The sequence below is a fragment of the Balaenoptera musculus genome, chromosome 1, assembly GCF_009873245.2.
Source record: "Balaenoptera musculus isolate JJ_BM4_2016_0621 chromosome 1, mBalMus1.pri.v3, whole genome shotgun sequence".
Taxonomy (NCBI): Eukaryota; Metazoa; Chordata; class Mammalia; order Artiodactyla; family Balaenopteridae; genus Balaenoptera; species Balaenoptera musculus.
This window is the reverse complement of record NC_045785.1, coordinates 98012548-98027987: the sequence shown is the minus strand read 5'-3', so window position 1 is coordinate 98027987 and position 15440 is coordinate 98012548.

The following is a 15440-nucleotide window of genomic DNA, read 5'->3' as shown; positions in this document are numbered from 1 at the left end:
GCAGAATTACCCAAACTCTTAGCTCCTACCTGAATGTCTGCACCCTCTCTTCCCATAGAGTGTCTCTCCTGCTATTTCAGACCCTGGCGGCTCCCCACCACTGCCTCTGTTGCTCTCATAAAAACCCTGCTCTTCCAGTCTCTTCTGATAGGGTGCTGGCCAGTCTCTGCACTCAGGACACTCAGTGGCCCTCTGGTCTGAGCAGGGCTGGGAGAGGGTTCTGCACATGCCCTGCACGTGTAGGTCCAGGCTCTCACAAACTCTTCTATGAGCACAGTTCCTTCAGCTTCCACCCTAAACCTTCTCTCCATAGGTAGGGAACTCAAAGCTACTCAGCACCCTGATGGGGAGAGGAGGGAGTGTGGATGTCAGTCCATTCCTGCCATCCTCCGTGTTCCCACACAGCTGGTCCCCCTCCCTCCCAGAGTCTCAGATCAAACAACAACAAAAGTGCTGTCTCTCAAATGCAAATCAAAACTACAATGAGGTATCACCTCACACCGGTCAGAATGGCCGTCATCAAAAAATCTACAAACAATAAATGCTGGAGAGGGTGTGGAGAAAAGGGAACCCTCTTGCACCGTTGGTGGGAATGTAAATTGATACAGCCACTATGGAGAACAGTATTGGAGGTTCCTTAAAAAACTAAAAATAGAACTACCATACCACCCAGCAATCCCACTACTGGGCATATACCCTGAGAAAACCATCATTCAAAAAGAGTCATGTACCACAATGTTCATTGCAGCACTATTTACAATAGCCAGGACATGGAAGTAACCTAAGTGTCCATCGACAGATGAATGGATAAAGAAGATGTGGCACATATATACAATGGAATTTTACGCAGCCATAAAAAGAAATGAAATTGAGTTATTTGTAGTGAGGTGGACGAACCTAGAGTCTGTCATACAGAGTGAAGTAAGTCAGAAAGAGAAAAACAAATACCGTATGCTAACACATATATATGGAATCTAAAAAAATTTTTAAAAAAAAATGGTTTTGAAGAACCTAGAGGCAGGACAGGAATAAAGACACAGATGTAGAGAATGGACTTGAGGACATGGGGAAGGAGAAGGGTAAGCTGGGATGAAGTGAGAGAGTGGCATGGACTTATATAAACTACCAAATGTAAAATAGATAGCTAGTGGGAAGCAGCCGCATAGCACAGGGAAATCAGCTCAGTGCTTTGTGACCACCTAGACGGGTGGGATAGGGAGGGTAGGAGGGAAACGCAAGAGGGAGGAGATATGGGGATATATGTATATGTATAGCTGATTCACTTTGTTATACAGTAGAAACTAACACACCATTGTAAAGCAATTTACTCCAATAAGGATGTTTAAAAAAAAAAAATAGTGCTGTCTCTCGCCTCAGCCACAAAACAACCCCAATCCTTCCCCTGTGGCCATGTATTGAATTTGCATAAAGAAGCCACTAGCCCACCAGTTCTGCAAATAGCAATCCAGTCCGGGCTGGCCTTGTACACTGGATGTACAAGTGGGCTTGTACATCCCACTACACAAGGCAAGATAGTAGACAGCAATCTTCCACAACAGATGAAGACATCCATAGATGTCTTGGAAGGTTTACACTTACCTATCTGGAAAACTATTTCCCCTGAGAATCCTACAGGTTTGCTCTGGTTCCATGATCCAGCATCCACAACCATTTTTCTTCCCTTACCAAGCAAAGACTTGTTGAATCTGTGGTCAATTATTTAATTACTCATTTCATCTTCCAGCAAGGCTAGCCACGCACCAGTTTTCATGATAAGAAGACAAAAAACCAAGACTTTGTAAATGCAAGGCTGTGCTATTAAAACTGGGAAGCTTCAAGAAAACAGACGGAGGAGCAATTAATCTGATATTTCACATATTGTGTGGCCATAGGACGATGTTTATGTCTCCTCTTGTAGCTGCTCATAAGGTACTGGCCCTGAACTGGAAAGCTGATGTGGCTTCTAGCTTCAATGTTGGTAGAATTGCTTGATGTCAGGTCAGAGTTTCAGCTGAAACTGAGAGAGTCCTACCCAAGGATGCACGCCACAGCCAGCCAGGGGAGAAGGGCATTCCTGGCGCTCTGCTGACCTTGTGCGGCTGGCTGCACTGTGGGTGGTGATGGGGGCTCCTTTATCAACTCTCTCTTCCTCTGTCTTCCCCTCCATATCCAGCTGTCAGGAGTAGCCGCTCCATCACAGAGTGAACATGCTCTCTCGAACACATCCCCTGGCTTTACCCTTCTAGTTTCTCTGCCACTATACGTACTCTGGGACAGCTTGGTGTGGAGGCAAGATGCAAGGAATTTGAAGTGAGAGGACTTGATTTAAATTTTGTTCTGCCACTTACTAGCTGGGAGACATTGGGTAAATTATGTCATCTCTTTGCACTTTAATTTCCTTACCTTGATATTCAAAAATATTACTTAATGTTTTTTAAGAGAGATTCGTGGAGGAAGCTTCCTTCCCTGTGGACTGAGCTCTTCTGGGGGGACACTCCTCAGTGACACCCCAGCAGACGTGGAGTGGTCTGTCTGATGAGTGAGTCTGGGGGTAGGAACCAGGTGTGCTTACTCTGCCCTTCTTCTTCTTTTTTTTTTTTTTTAATTTTATTTCATTTTTTTATACAGCATGTTCTTATTAGTTATCTATTTTATACATATTAGTGTATATATGTCAATCCCAATCTCCCAGTTCATCCCACCACCAACCCGAGCCCCTGTGCTTTCCCCCCTTGGTGTCCATACTTTTGATCTCTATATCTGGGTCTCTACTTCGGCCTTGCAAACTGCTTCCTCTGTACCATTTTTCTAGATTTCACATATATGTGTTAATATATCATATTTGTTTTTCTCTGACTTACTTCACTCTGTATGACAGTCTCTAGGTCCATCCATGTCTCTGCAAATGACCCAATTTCATTCCTTTGTGTGGCTGAGTAGTATTGCATTGTGTATATGTACCACATCTTCTTTATCCATTCGTTTGTTGACAGGCATTTAGGTTGCTCCCACGACCTGGCTATTGTAAATAGTGCTGCAATGAACACTGGTGTGCATGTGTCTTTTTGAATTATGCTTTTCTCTGGATATATGCCCTGTAGTGGGATTGCTGGGTCATATGGTAATTCTATTTTTAGTTTTTTAAGGAACCTCTACACTGTTCTACATAGTGGCTGTATCAATTTACATTCCCACCAACAGTGAAAGAGGGTTCCCTTTTCTCCACACCCTCTCCAGCATTAGTTGTTTGTAGATTTTCTGATGATGCCCATTCTGACTGGTGTGAGGTGATACCTCATTGTAGTTTTGATTTGCATTTCTCTAATAATTAGTGGTGCTGTGCAGCTTTTCATGTGCTTCTTGGCCATCTGTATATCTTCTTTGGAGAAATGTCTATTTAGATCTTCTGCCCATTTTTTGATTGGGTTGTTTGGTTTTTTAATATTGAGCTGCATGAGCTGTTCATACATTTTGGAGATTAATCCTTTATCCGTTGATTTGTTTGCAAATATTTTCTCCCATTCTGAGGGTTGTCTTTTCATCTTGTTTAGAGTTTCCTTTGTTGTGCAAAAGCTTTTAAGTTTCATTAGGTCCCAGTTGTTTATTTCCATTACTCTAGGAGGCAGGTCAAAAAAGATCTTGCTGTGATTCATGTCAAAGAGGGTTCTTCCTGGGCTTCCCTGGTGGCACAGTGGTTGAGGGTCCGCCTGCCAATGCAGGGGACATGGGTTCGAGCCCTGGTCTGGGAGGATCCTGCATGCCGCGGAGCAACTGGGCCTGTGAGCCACAAATACTGAGCCTGCGCTTCTGGAGCCTGTGCTCCGCAACGAGAGAGGCCGTGATGGTGAGAGGCCCACGCACTGTGATGAAGAGTGGTCCCCGCTTGCCACAACTAGAGAAAGCCCTCGCACAGAAATGAAGACCCAGCACAGCCAAAGACAAATGAAGAAATAAATAAATTAAAAAAAAAAAAAAAAGAAAACCCTGGAAAAATCTTAAAAAAAAAAAAAAAAAAAGAAGAAGTTTCTTCCTATGTTTTCCTTTAGGAGTTTTATAGTGTCTGGTCTTGTGTTTAGGTCTTTAATCCATTTTGAGTTTATTTTTGTATATGGTATTAAGGAGTGTTCTAATTTCATTCTTTTACATGTGGCTGTCCAGTTTTCCCAGCACCACTTATTGAAGAGGCTGTCTTTTCTCCATTGTATAGCCTTGTCTCCTTTGTCATAGATTAATTGACCATAGGTGCGTGGGTTTATCTCTGGGCTTTCTATGCTGTTCCATTGATCTATATTTCTGTTTTTGTGCCAGTACCATGTTGTCTTGATTACTGTAGCTTTGTAGTATAGTCTGAAGTCAGGGAGTCTGATTCCTCCAGCTCCGTTTTTTTCCCTCAAGATCGATTTGGCTACTGGGGGTCTTCTGTGAATCCATACAAATTTTAAGATTTTAAAATTCTAGTTCTGTAAAATATGACATTGGTAATTTGATAGGGACAGCATTGAATCTGTAGATTGCTTTGGGTAGTATAGTCATTTTCACAATATTGATTCCTCCAATCCAAGAACATGGTATATCTCTCCATCTGTTTGTGTCATTTTTGATTTCTTTCATCAGTGTCTTATAGTTTTCTGAGTACAGGTCTCTTACCTTCTTAGGTAGGTTTATTCCTAGGTATTTTATTCTTTTTGTTGCAATGGTGAATGGGATCGTTTCCTTAATTTCTGTTTCTGATCTTTTGTTGTTAGTGTATAGGAATGCAAGAGATTTCTGTGCATTAATTTTGTATCCTGCAACTTTACCAGATTCATTGATTAGCTCTAGTAGTTTTCTGTTGGCATCTTTAGGATTATCTATATATAGTATCATGTCATCTGCAAACAGTGACAGTTTTACTTCTTCTTTCCAATTTGTATTCCTTTTATTTCCTTTTCTTCTCTGATTGCCATGGCTAGGACTTCCAAAACTATGTTGAATAATAATGGTGAGAGTGGACATCCTTGTCTTGTTCCTGATCTTAGAGGAAATGCTTTCAGTTTTTCACCATTGAGAATGATGTTTGCTGTGGGTTTGTCATATATGGCCTTTATTATGTTGAGGTAGGTTTCCTCTCTGCCCACTTTCTGGAGAGTTTTTTATCAAAATGGGTGTTGAATTTTGTGAAAAGCTTTTTTTGCATCTATTGAGATGATCATATGGTTTTTATTCTTCAATTTGTTAATATGGTGTATCACAATGATTGATTTGCGTATATTGAAGAATCCTTGCATCCCTGCAATAAATCCCACTTGATCATGGAGTATGATCCTTTTAATGTGTTGTTGGATTCTGTTTACTAGTATTTTGTTGAGGATTTTCGCATCTATATTCATCAGTGATATTGGTCTGTAATTTTCTTTTTTGTAGTATCTTTGTCTGGTTTTGGTATTAGGGTGATGGTGGCCTTGTAGAATGAGTTTGGGAATGTTCCTTCCTCTGCAATTTTTTGGAAGAGTTTGAGAAGAATGGGTGTTAGCTCTTCTCTAAATGTTTGATAGAATTCACCTGTGAAGCCATCTGGTCCTGGACTTCTGTTTGTTGGAAGATTTTTAATCACAGTTTCAATTTCATTACTTGCGATTGGTCTGTTCATGTTTTCTATTTCTTCCTGGCTCAGTCTTGGAATTTGTCCATTTCTTCCAGGTTGTCCATTTTATTGGCATACAGTTGCTTGTAGTAGTCTCTTACGATGCTTTGTATTTCTGCGGTGTCTGTTGTAACTTCTCCTTTTTCATTTCTAATTTTATTGATTTGAGTCCTCTCCTTTTTCTTGATGAGTCTGGCTAAAGGTTTATCAATTTTGGTTATCTTCTCAAAGAACCAGTTTTAGTTTTACTGATCTTTTCTATTGTTTTCTCTTTTTTTTAATTAGTTAATTAATTTATTTATTTTTGGCTGCCTTGGGTCTTCTTTGTTGTGCGCAGGCTTTTCTGTAGCTGTGGTGAGTGGGGGCTACTCTTCGTTGTGGTGCACGGGCTTCTCATTGTGGTGGCTTCTCTTGTTGCAGAGCACGGGCTCTAGGCGTGTAGGCTTCAGTAGTTGTGGCACGTGGGCTCAGGTTGCCTATATCCACTTCATTTAGTTGTTTTTCTGGGGTTTTATCTTGTTCCTTCATCTGGTACATAGCACTCTCCCTTTTCTTCTTGTCTATCTTCCTGTGAATGTGGTTTTTGTTCCACAGGCTGCAGGATTGTAGTTCTTCTTGCTTCTGCTGTCTGCCCTCTGGTGGATGAGGCTATCTAAGAGGCTTGTGCAAGTTTCCTGATGGGAGGGACTGTTGGTGGGTAGCGCTGGGTGTTGCTCTAGTGGGCAGAGCTCAGTAAAACTTTAGTCAGCTTGTCTGCTGATGAGTGGGGCTGAGTTCCCTCCTTGTTGGCTGTTTGGCCTGAGGCGACCCAGCCCTGGAGGCCACAGGCTCTTTGGTGGCGATAATGGCGGACTCTGGGAGGGCTCACACCGAGGAGCACTTCCCAGAACCTTTGCTGCCAGTGCCCTTGTCCCCACCGTGAGCCACAGCCACCCCCTGCCTCTGCAGGAGACCCTCCAACACCAGCAAGTAGGTTTGGTGCAGTCTCGTATGGGGTCAGTGCTCCCTCCGCCTGGGTCCTGATGTGCACACTACCCTGTGTGTGACCTCCAAGAGTGGAGTCTCTGTTTCCCCCAGTCCTGTCAAAGTCCTGCAATCAAATCCCGCCAGCCTTCAAAGCCCGATTCTCTGGGAATTCCTCCTCCCATTGCTGGACCCCCAGGTTGGGAAGACTGACTTGGGGCTCAGAACCCTCACTCCAGTGGGTGGACTTCTGTGGTATGTGTTCTCCAGTTTGTGAGTCACCCACCGAGCGGTTATGGGATTTGATTTTATTGTGATTGTGCCCCATCCACCATTTCACTGTGGCTTCTCCGTTGTCTTTGGATGTGGGGTATCTTTTCCGGTGAGTTCCAGTGTCTTCCTGCCAATGATTGTCCAGCAGTTAGCTGTGATTCAGGTGTTCTTGCAAGAGGGAGTGAGCGCACGTCCTTCTACTCTGCCATCTTGAACCAATCTCCTTCCTCTTCATTTTTAAATCTCTTGTGTGCAGCTTTCAAAGAGCACATGGTCTCTTCTGCAGCTCCTGGGGGCAGGTGAGCCTCTGTTTGGGTTCCCAGGAGGGACGGGGGCTCGCCATGGTGCATGGAGTTCAGGGTTCTGAAGCCCACTTCTCTGCAGCTATGGTTTATGCTTATATTCTCCTATGTTTGTAATAAAGATACTACTTTGTTCTCCAGATCCTGAGTCCTCTTATTTCTCAGTTGGTCTAGAATTCAGGTGGGAAATGTGAACACTAGGTATCAGGCTCCCTGAAAATCCTCAACAAGGTAAATGAAGAACTTCAAAAGTTACAAAAATGTTTTTAAGGGAAAGCATACCTCCTCCCATCCCTGCCCCTCAGTCCCTCAGTTATCACGTTCCTCTCCCCAGGGGCAATTACTAAGATCAGTTAGTGGTGTTTTCTTTTAGAGACAGACTAAATAAGTACAAATACAGGTGCAAACTCAGTAATAGTGTGTAACAGTGTGAACTCAGGTGAGTTGTTTGACCTCTCTGTGCCTCCATTTTTGTATCTAAAAATGAGAATAATAATAACTGTAACCTCCTAGTGTCTTGTGGGGATTCCATGACCACACACCAAGCACTCAGAATAGTGATTGGAGTATAACAAGACTCACTAAGTTTTAGTCAGTTTGATGAATGCTGCAATTCAAATTACATAGTGACTTCCCACATGTTTAAGTAGGATACATTCTTAGAAATAGAATTAGAAATGTTGTTAGCTGTTGCCAAAATGCTTTTCACAGTAGTTGTGTCAACTCACTCTCCTACCAGTAGTATATGTGTGTCCTAGTTCTCCGCAATCTTGCCCAAACGTTTTGTTAGCAAACTTTTTGAATTTTGCTAATCTTATTGATGAAAAATATCATCTAATTGTAGCTCTAATTATGATTTCTCTTAATATGAGTAAAGTTGAGTTTCTCTTCATATGTTTAAAGGGATTTATATTTCCTTTTCTGTGACTAGCCCAACATTATCCATTGTTCTTTTTCTTTTCTATTGAGTTGATGTTTTTTTCCCTGTTGATTTATAGGAACTCTTAATAGATTAAGAAAATCAGCCCTTTGTCTACAAGATGCTCTGCAAGTATTTTCCCAACATGTCATTTGTCTTTTGTCTTTTGAATGTTACTTTGTAAGTCAAGCTAATTAGTCTTTCCTGGTTTATTGAACACGTGTCCTTCATTCAAAGTCATGCTCCACTCTGTTGTTTTAAAAGTCCTCCCGGGGCTTCCCTGGTGGCGCGGTGGCTGGGAGTCTGCCTGCTAATGCAGGGGACACGGGTTCGAGCCCTGGTCTGGGAAGATCCCACATGCCGCGGAGCAACTGGGCCCGTGAGCCACAGCTACTGAGCCTGCGCATCTGGAGCCTGTGCTCCGCAAAAAGAGAGGCCACGACAGTGAGAGGCCCGCGCACCGCGATGAAGAGTGGCCCCCACTCGCCGCAACTGGAGAAAGCCCTCGCACAGAAACGAAGACCCAACACAGCCATAAATAAATAAATAAATAATTAAAAAAAAAAAAAAAAAAAAAAAAAAAAAAAGTCCTCCCATATTTTCTTCCAGTACTTTTACGATTTTAAAAAAATTTTTGACACATCTGGAATTTTGATACCAGGAGTAAGATATAGATCTGATCTTATTCTCATCTACATGGTTACCTAATTGTCTCAACACCATTTATGAATAAACTAATTTCCCCCAAATGATTTGATCTGCCATCTTCATCATACTCTAAACTTCGCCATGTATTTTTGGTCTATTTCTGGTCTTTCTATTTTATCCCTTTATTTATTTATTCATGAACCATTAACATGTTTTAATTAGACATTCTTAAGAAAACAGTACTTTTAGTTAGCTGTTAAGGCCAGCCTTCCCATATTTTATTTGCTTATTTTTATTAATTTTCCTGGATTTGCTTTCTTGTTTATTGTTTACATAGGAGAGTTAGAATAATCTTACCTAGTAAAAAATAATCTTATTCATATTTTTACTAAGATCGTCTATGGGGTTATTCATTGGGATTTGGCAGAGGTGATTAACATTTAGATTAATCTTTAGTTCCCATAGAGTGTTAGGCATATATCATATGCTATAGAACGGAGATGGACATCCACATTTGAATAGTGCTTTAGCCAATAGAGACCTTGTATTTGCGTAGAGCTCTGGGATGTACAGAGTACTTACATATATGATATCTCATTTATTCTTACATTAAGAGATAAGTGTTATTAGTTCTGTTTTCAAGATGAGGAAATTGAAGCTTCAAAACTTTAACATACTTGCCGCAATGAATGAAGGCAGCTAGTTATTGGTAGAGTTTGAGACCTGTGCCCCAATCGATCCTGAGTTAGTTCCAGAGTACCATCACCTCCTTAGGCTTTTCTGGCTGTGGATGAGCTCTGCACCTCTGGAGGTGATGGGGAAAGACACACCAATGATGGAGAAAGAGCCAGCATTGCAGAGAGTTTGCTTTTATTTGTAACCCTCTCTAGATTGTTCATTTGGTTGACTTGTCCCAAGTTGATCAATGATGCTGAGGGAATACTCTTTGTGCCCTGAGCTCTGTGCCACACACTTGGAAGGGGACAAGGAAGGCAGTCTCAGCCCTCAAGGGGCTAACTGGCTGTCTGTCCAAGTGGAAGGGCCAGCAATCTTTTCTCAGGCCAGGAAAAAGACTGACCCTTGGTCTTCAAAACTGCTGGCTAGCATTGCCTGATCACACCCAGACAACTCCGACTGTGGTTTCACCCAGGTTGTAGTCCAAAATTTGTTAAAAGGGAAAGTGATGTATGAAGACAATGGAACTGAGATGAGAGGAACGGGACTCACGCCTCACTGAAAGGCAAGGTGAGTTTGTTACTTTAATTTGAGCATAGACAATGGAGTCCGAGTCTGAAGAATGGTTCATGGTCAGGTGATTGCTCTTTTTTTTTGAGATTTTGAAAGTCATGTTGGCATAGGTAAGTGCCTCCTCTGGGGGTGAAAACTACACAGGAAGAAGGAGGAGGAATGAGTGAGTTCAATTTGGAGGAAGGTGTCTCTTAGAAGCAAGTGACATTTAGAAGCAACTTAAAGAGATCAGAAGAGCCCTTCAAAGAATCACTTGCCCAGTGTCCAGAGAAATAACACTACTCTAGTCGATAGAAGGAAATTCCACTGGCAGCAGGCCTCCATATCCAGGAAACAGCATGGTCGTCTTACCTCGGCTGGAGGAACTGAGTGAGGATCCAGGACCCGGGGACTGGAGTGACCTGCCACAAGTGCCAGGAAGAAGAGGGACAAGTCTCACCAATGGGGTCTGGAGGAATTGGAAGCTTCTCTCTTCAACCTTGGGTGAAGGGATGGGGTGGGGTGGAGGTGTTGGAGGTGGGCGGGGTGGAGGGTGGGGTGGAGGGTGGGGAGGGCCAGGAGAGAAGTAAAGGGATTTGAGTCCTCGGTCTGTAGAGAGGGTGGGCTATGCAAATTTTACTCCCCTTTAAAGCTAACTCTATTCTCGAAGACAGAAAAAGAAGGGCTGTTGCAGCTCTTGGAGACTTACATTTTCTGTAGCTCTTTATGATGAGGAAGACAAGGGCCATCAGCAGCAGTGTCAGTAGAACCCCACCAAGAAAGGTTAAGACCAAATATTCATTGCTGTTGTGGCGAAGAAAATGAGCAGATGACCCGTTGGGCTTTTTTTTTTTTTTTTTTTTTTTAATTATTATTTATTTATTTGGCTGTGTTGGGTCTTCGTTTCTGTGTGAGGGCTTCCTCTAGCTGCGGCAAGCGGAGGCCACTCTTCATCGCGGTGCGCGGGCCTCTCACTATCGTGGCCTCTCTTGTTGCGGAGCACAGGCTCCAGACGCGCAGGCTCAGTAGTTGTGGCTCATGGGCCTAGTTGCTCCACGGCATGTGGGATCTCCCAGACCGGGGCTCGAACCCGTGTCCCCTGCATTGGCAGGCAGATTCTCAACCACTGCGCCACCAGGGAAGCCCCCGTTGGGCTTTTTGAAGTCCTTTCCTAAAGACCAGAGGGTGACCTTTCCCACCTATGGGTAAATCCCTGAAATAGCTTTCACAGTGGTTAGTTAACTTTCAATCTCACCCCTGGGTTTTCAACTTTTGGTTTTGGGGTTCCAGATCCATTTGAGGGCTCAATAAAAGCTGTGGCTCTCTTCCCCCTTAAAAATGTTCACAGGACTGCACACAGCAAATTTTATCTATAAGCTTAGGGAATTCATGAATCTCTCGAGGCTTGGGGGACCCCAGGTTAAGAAACACACTCTGAAGGTAAAAAACTGATTTAGTTCCTCCTCTGTTTCTGGTCCCTTCTCCTCAGACCTCCCTCCCCAAGTCCATAAGGCAAAGCATTCAACACAAAATCAAATGCCATGCGGTATGAGATGAAATGGGTGGGAGGATGCTTGCTTACTCGGGGTGGCAAGAGAAGCAGGGTGCAGAGGTCACTGCCGGGGCTGCTGTGGAGTGGGTGCTTTGTCTGTCTTTGAGAGAACACGAAGGGCATTAGTGCATCTGCCACGTCTCTCTCCAGCTTAAGGGCACCCACATACCCCACCTTATCCAAGCAACCAGTGGAGACTAACGATAGGGCTACAGCTCCTCAAAAGGAGAGAACATTGTGTACTTTAACGTGAAAACTAGATCAGGAACTTAAACAACGATCAGCTACACAAATGAAAGAAGAGCCTAGTATTTCCGCAGCCCCATATGTCCCTTTGATAAAAACATTGCAGGATGCTCCCTTAAAGATTTTAATAAGACCCTAGGGACAAATGCTTCCTGGGACTTAAGCAGAGAATTTCAAGGCCAGGGGGTAAAGAACCAAAAGTGAAACCCAGAACTAGCATTTCCCAAAGTCCTGGGGAATCTGACCTTCGGAATTGCTGCCTTTTTTTGTTCATTTGTTTTTCAGGGCAGCTATTAACAGTGACTAGCCAAAGGCAGCCTTAGTGAGCTTTCCTAATACTTATGCCACAAATAGAATAGCAGTTAGGGAAGGGAGCCAGAGTCTCGTAAACTACCCAGATGGTCTAATATTGAGCACAGAGACACCCTTTACTCAAATTTGGAGGATCAGATCATTCTTCCTTGTTCCCCTTTTCACTCTTCTTGGCATTAGACCCTGCGTCATGGTAAAATCTGATTTTTCCAACTTTGGAAATGTTGTCTCTTTACAGCCCTTCAGCAGTTTCCAGTGATTCCTGTCCCTTTTAACTCAGCAGTGAGACAGGTAATGGGTTCTGTCCCGGACTTACTATTGTTTGGTTCAAGTTTGGAAATATTGCTTCCCATGTTGCTTTCTCCTGAGAATTAAAAAAGGTACCTCTTAGAAAGCTTGGAAAGGAGAGGCAGCAGAGTGGCCAATTCTGAGACTGTGATCTTAAAATTAGAGCCATAATGTGGGAGAGAGACAAGTGGTGGGTGTGTGTTCTAGTGAGATCAGTGGTCACATACTTTACAGTGTGAGTACTGTAGCTCAGCAGGCAGTCCTCAGCTTTGTAGGTTCATAAATTTGATCATATCAGGGCACCAAGAATTGACTGATTGCTCCAGAGCTGACTCATACCAACCAACTCACAGGAAACTGATGTATGAACTAGAATAACATAAGAAACAAGTTGGTATAACCAGTGCATTCTATCAAAATGTATGAGAAAGCCAATTAAAACCATAATTTTGCTTGATAAACATCGAACTGAAGTATGATAGAAGCAGAATGGTTGATTTTAACATTGAGTGCCATCTAGGTCTGATGCATTTGCTTCACTCTTCCTTGGCAGTGCTGGATAAACCGACTAACTTGTTCTTGAAGGTCCTTCCTCTAGGCTGCATCAGACACTTCTATTTTGTTCACACATTATATTTTCGAAGGTGAAAATTCCCTTATCTAAGCTATAGTTCTATTACGTTAAGCTTTCTGTATTTCCCTCATTTATTTATACTAAAAAGTATAAAGTACCCAAAAGCAGAAAAGTAAAATCACTCAAAATTCCACTACCTATTGTTAATATTTTAGTGTATTTCCTTTGTGTTGTAATTCATGCATTTTTTTTTTAAACCCCACATTTGTTTATTTATTTATTTTTGGCTGCGTTGGGTCTTCGTTTCTGTGCTAGGGCTTTCTCTAGTTGCGGCAAGCGGGGGCCACTCTTCATCACGGTGCACGGGCCTCTCACTATCGTGGCCTCTCTTGTTGCGGAGCACAGGCTCCAGACGTGCAGGCTCAGTAGTTGTGGCTCACGAGCCTAGTTGCTCTGTGGTATGTGGCATCTTCCCAGACCAGGGCTCGAACCCATGTCCCCTGCATTAGCAGGCAGATTCTCAACCACTGTGCCACCAGGGAAGCCACATGCATATTTTTTTTTTTTTAAAGAAATTCATGTTCTTTTATTTATTTATTTATTTACTTATGACTGTGTTGAGTCTTCGTTTCTGTGCGAGGGCTTTCTCTAGTTGCGGCAAGTGGGGACCACTCCTCATCGCGGTGCGCTGGCCTCTCACCATCACGGCCTCTCTTGTTACGGAGCACAGGCTCCAGACGCGCAGGCTCAGTAATTGTGGCTCACGGGCCCAGTTGCTCCGCGGCATGTGGGATCTTCCCAGACCAGGACTCGAACCCATGTCCCCTGCATTGGCAGGCAGACTCTCAACCACTGCGCCACCAGGGAAGCCCCACATGCATTTTTTAAAAGTTAGTTGAGATACTTTTTCATATCTCCTTGTTTCGTTTTTTTTTTTTACTAAGATTTTTACCATAAACATTTTCCCATCTTACTGAAAATTTCTTTAAGCCTTTTAGTGGTGATAGGTCTTTCTGTTATAGCTATGTACTACAGTTTGCTTTTCCAGTTTCCTGTTTGTTGATAAAAATTATTCCCACTTTTATTTAAACAAAATCAAATAACAAAAAATTTTAGGAGCCCACAATTTTACTTTATACTTAGGCAAACCAATGATAAGAATTTTTGGCTCTGCTATATCTACTGTATTTTAAGGTAATTTAATTAGGCAATAAATGCCATCAATCATTTGTGTTTAATTGTTCAGCTCTCCAAAGTGGATCAATTTCTAAGTCCTTGGACATAGAGAGGATTGGGAGAAGGACACCTCATTGCCATGTACCAGTTAGAACAGCAACAGCAACATTATCAAATGCCTTACAGTCAAACTTTTTGAGAGCATGTAATCTAAGATAAAAAGAAAGGTGCCAACAGAGAAATTTGGTGAGGATTCTGAGCCATGAAAATAGAAAGCCCACCATCCATGGCAGAATCAACAGTGGCAACAATTTTTCTAGCACTTTTTTCTCCTTTTCTAATTTAAAAGTCAACGGTGCTCTTTGTAGAGCACTGTGAAATATTTATATAGTATTTTAAAAATATTGAAATACGTGTTTGCACTAAACATAGTATAAACATATCCTATGAACTTTTACTAGACCATATCACTGGGGAGGTGGAAGAGGGGAGGATCATAGGTTTCCATAAAATCTTAACCTTCCCATGAGTGGCTCTGAATTTACAATCATCCCAAAGAAATGTTAGCACAGCCATCTGAAACAAAAGCTCGGTCCCCCACCGTGAAAGACAAAACCATCACATGATGCCACAGGGAAATAGTTACTTACAGAGCCAGGCCAAAAAAAGCAGGAAACACATTCCCTTTGAAAACGACACTCCAAACATTTGATAGAAGTATAAATTAAAATAGAAACAGTGCTATATATATATACTTTTTCACATTTTGTCCGGCATTGGTGAACCTTACTGACTGCCATAAAATCTACCAACTAAATTCAGCCATTCAAATACAACCCTTCCCCCATCAAATAAAGTTAAAAAGAAAAAAGTTACAGAAACCACTATAAACTAGGTAGCATTTTCTTTTGGTGATTATTTCATCTAGATTAAAAGCATGGGGTAAACACGTTTACCTTTTAAGAAAAAGTCTGGTCATAGGATGTCATTGTCTAAGACTGAACTTTTCACTTGCTGCTTCTGTTACCACCCCTATTTTTCAGAATGATGAAATAGTGATTACTGCCACTGCCACTGCCACTGCTACATCAAGCTGTGTGTCGCAAAGATCTTGTCTAAACTCCAGGGCAGACTTCCTCTCTGTGGCCAACACTGTATTTTTTTTTTTAAATTAATTAATTAATTAATTTTTGGTTGTGTTGGGTCTTCGTTTCTGTGCGAGGGCTTTCTCTAGTTGCGGCGAGCGGGGGCCACTCTACATCGCCGTGTGCGGGCCTCTCACTATCGCGGCCTCTCTTATTGCGGAGCACAGGCTCCAGACGTGCAGGCTCAGTAGT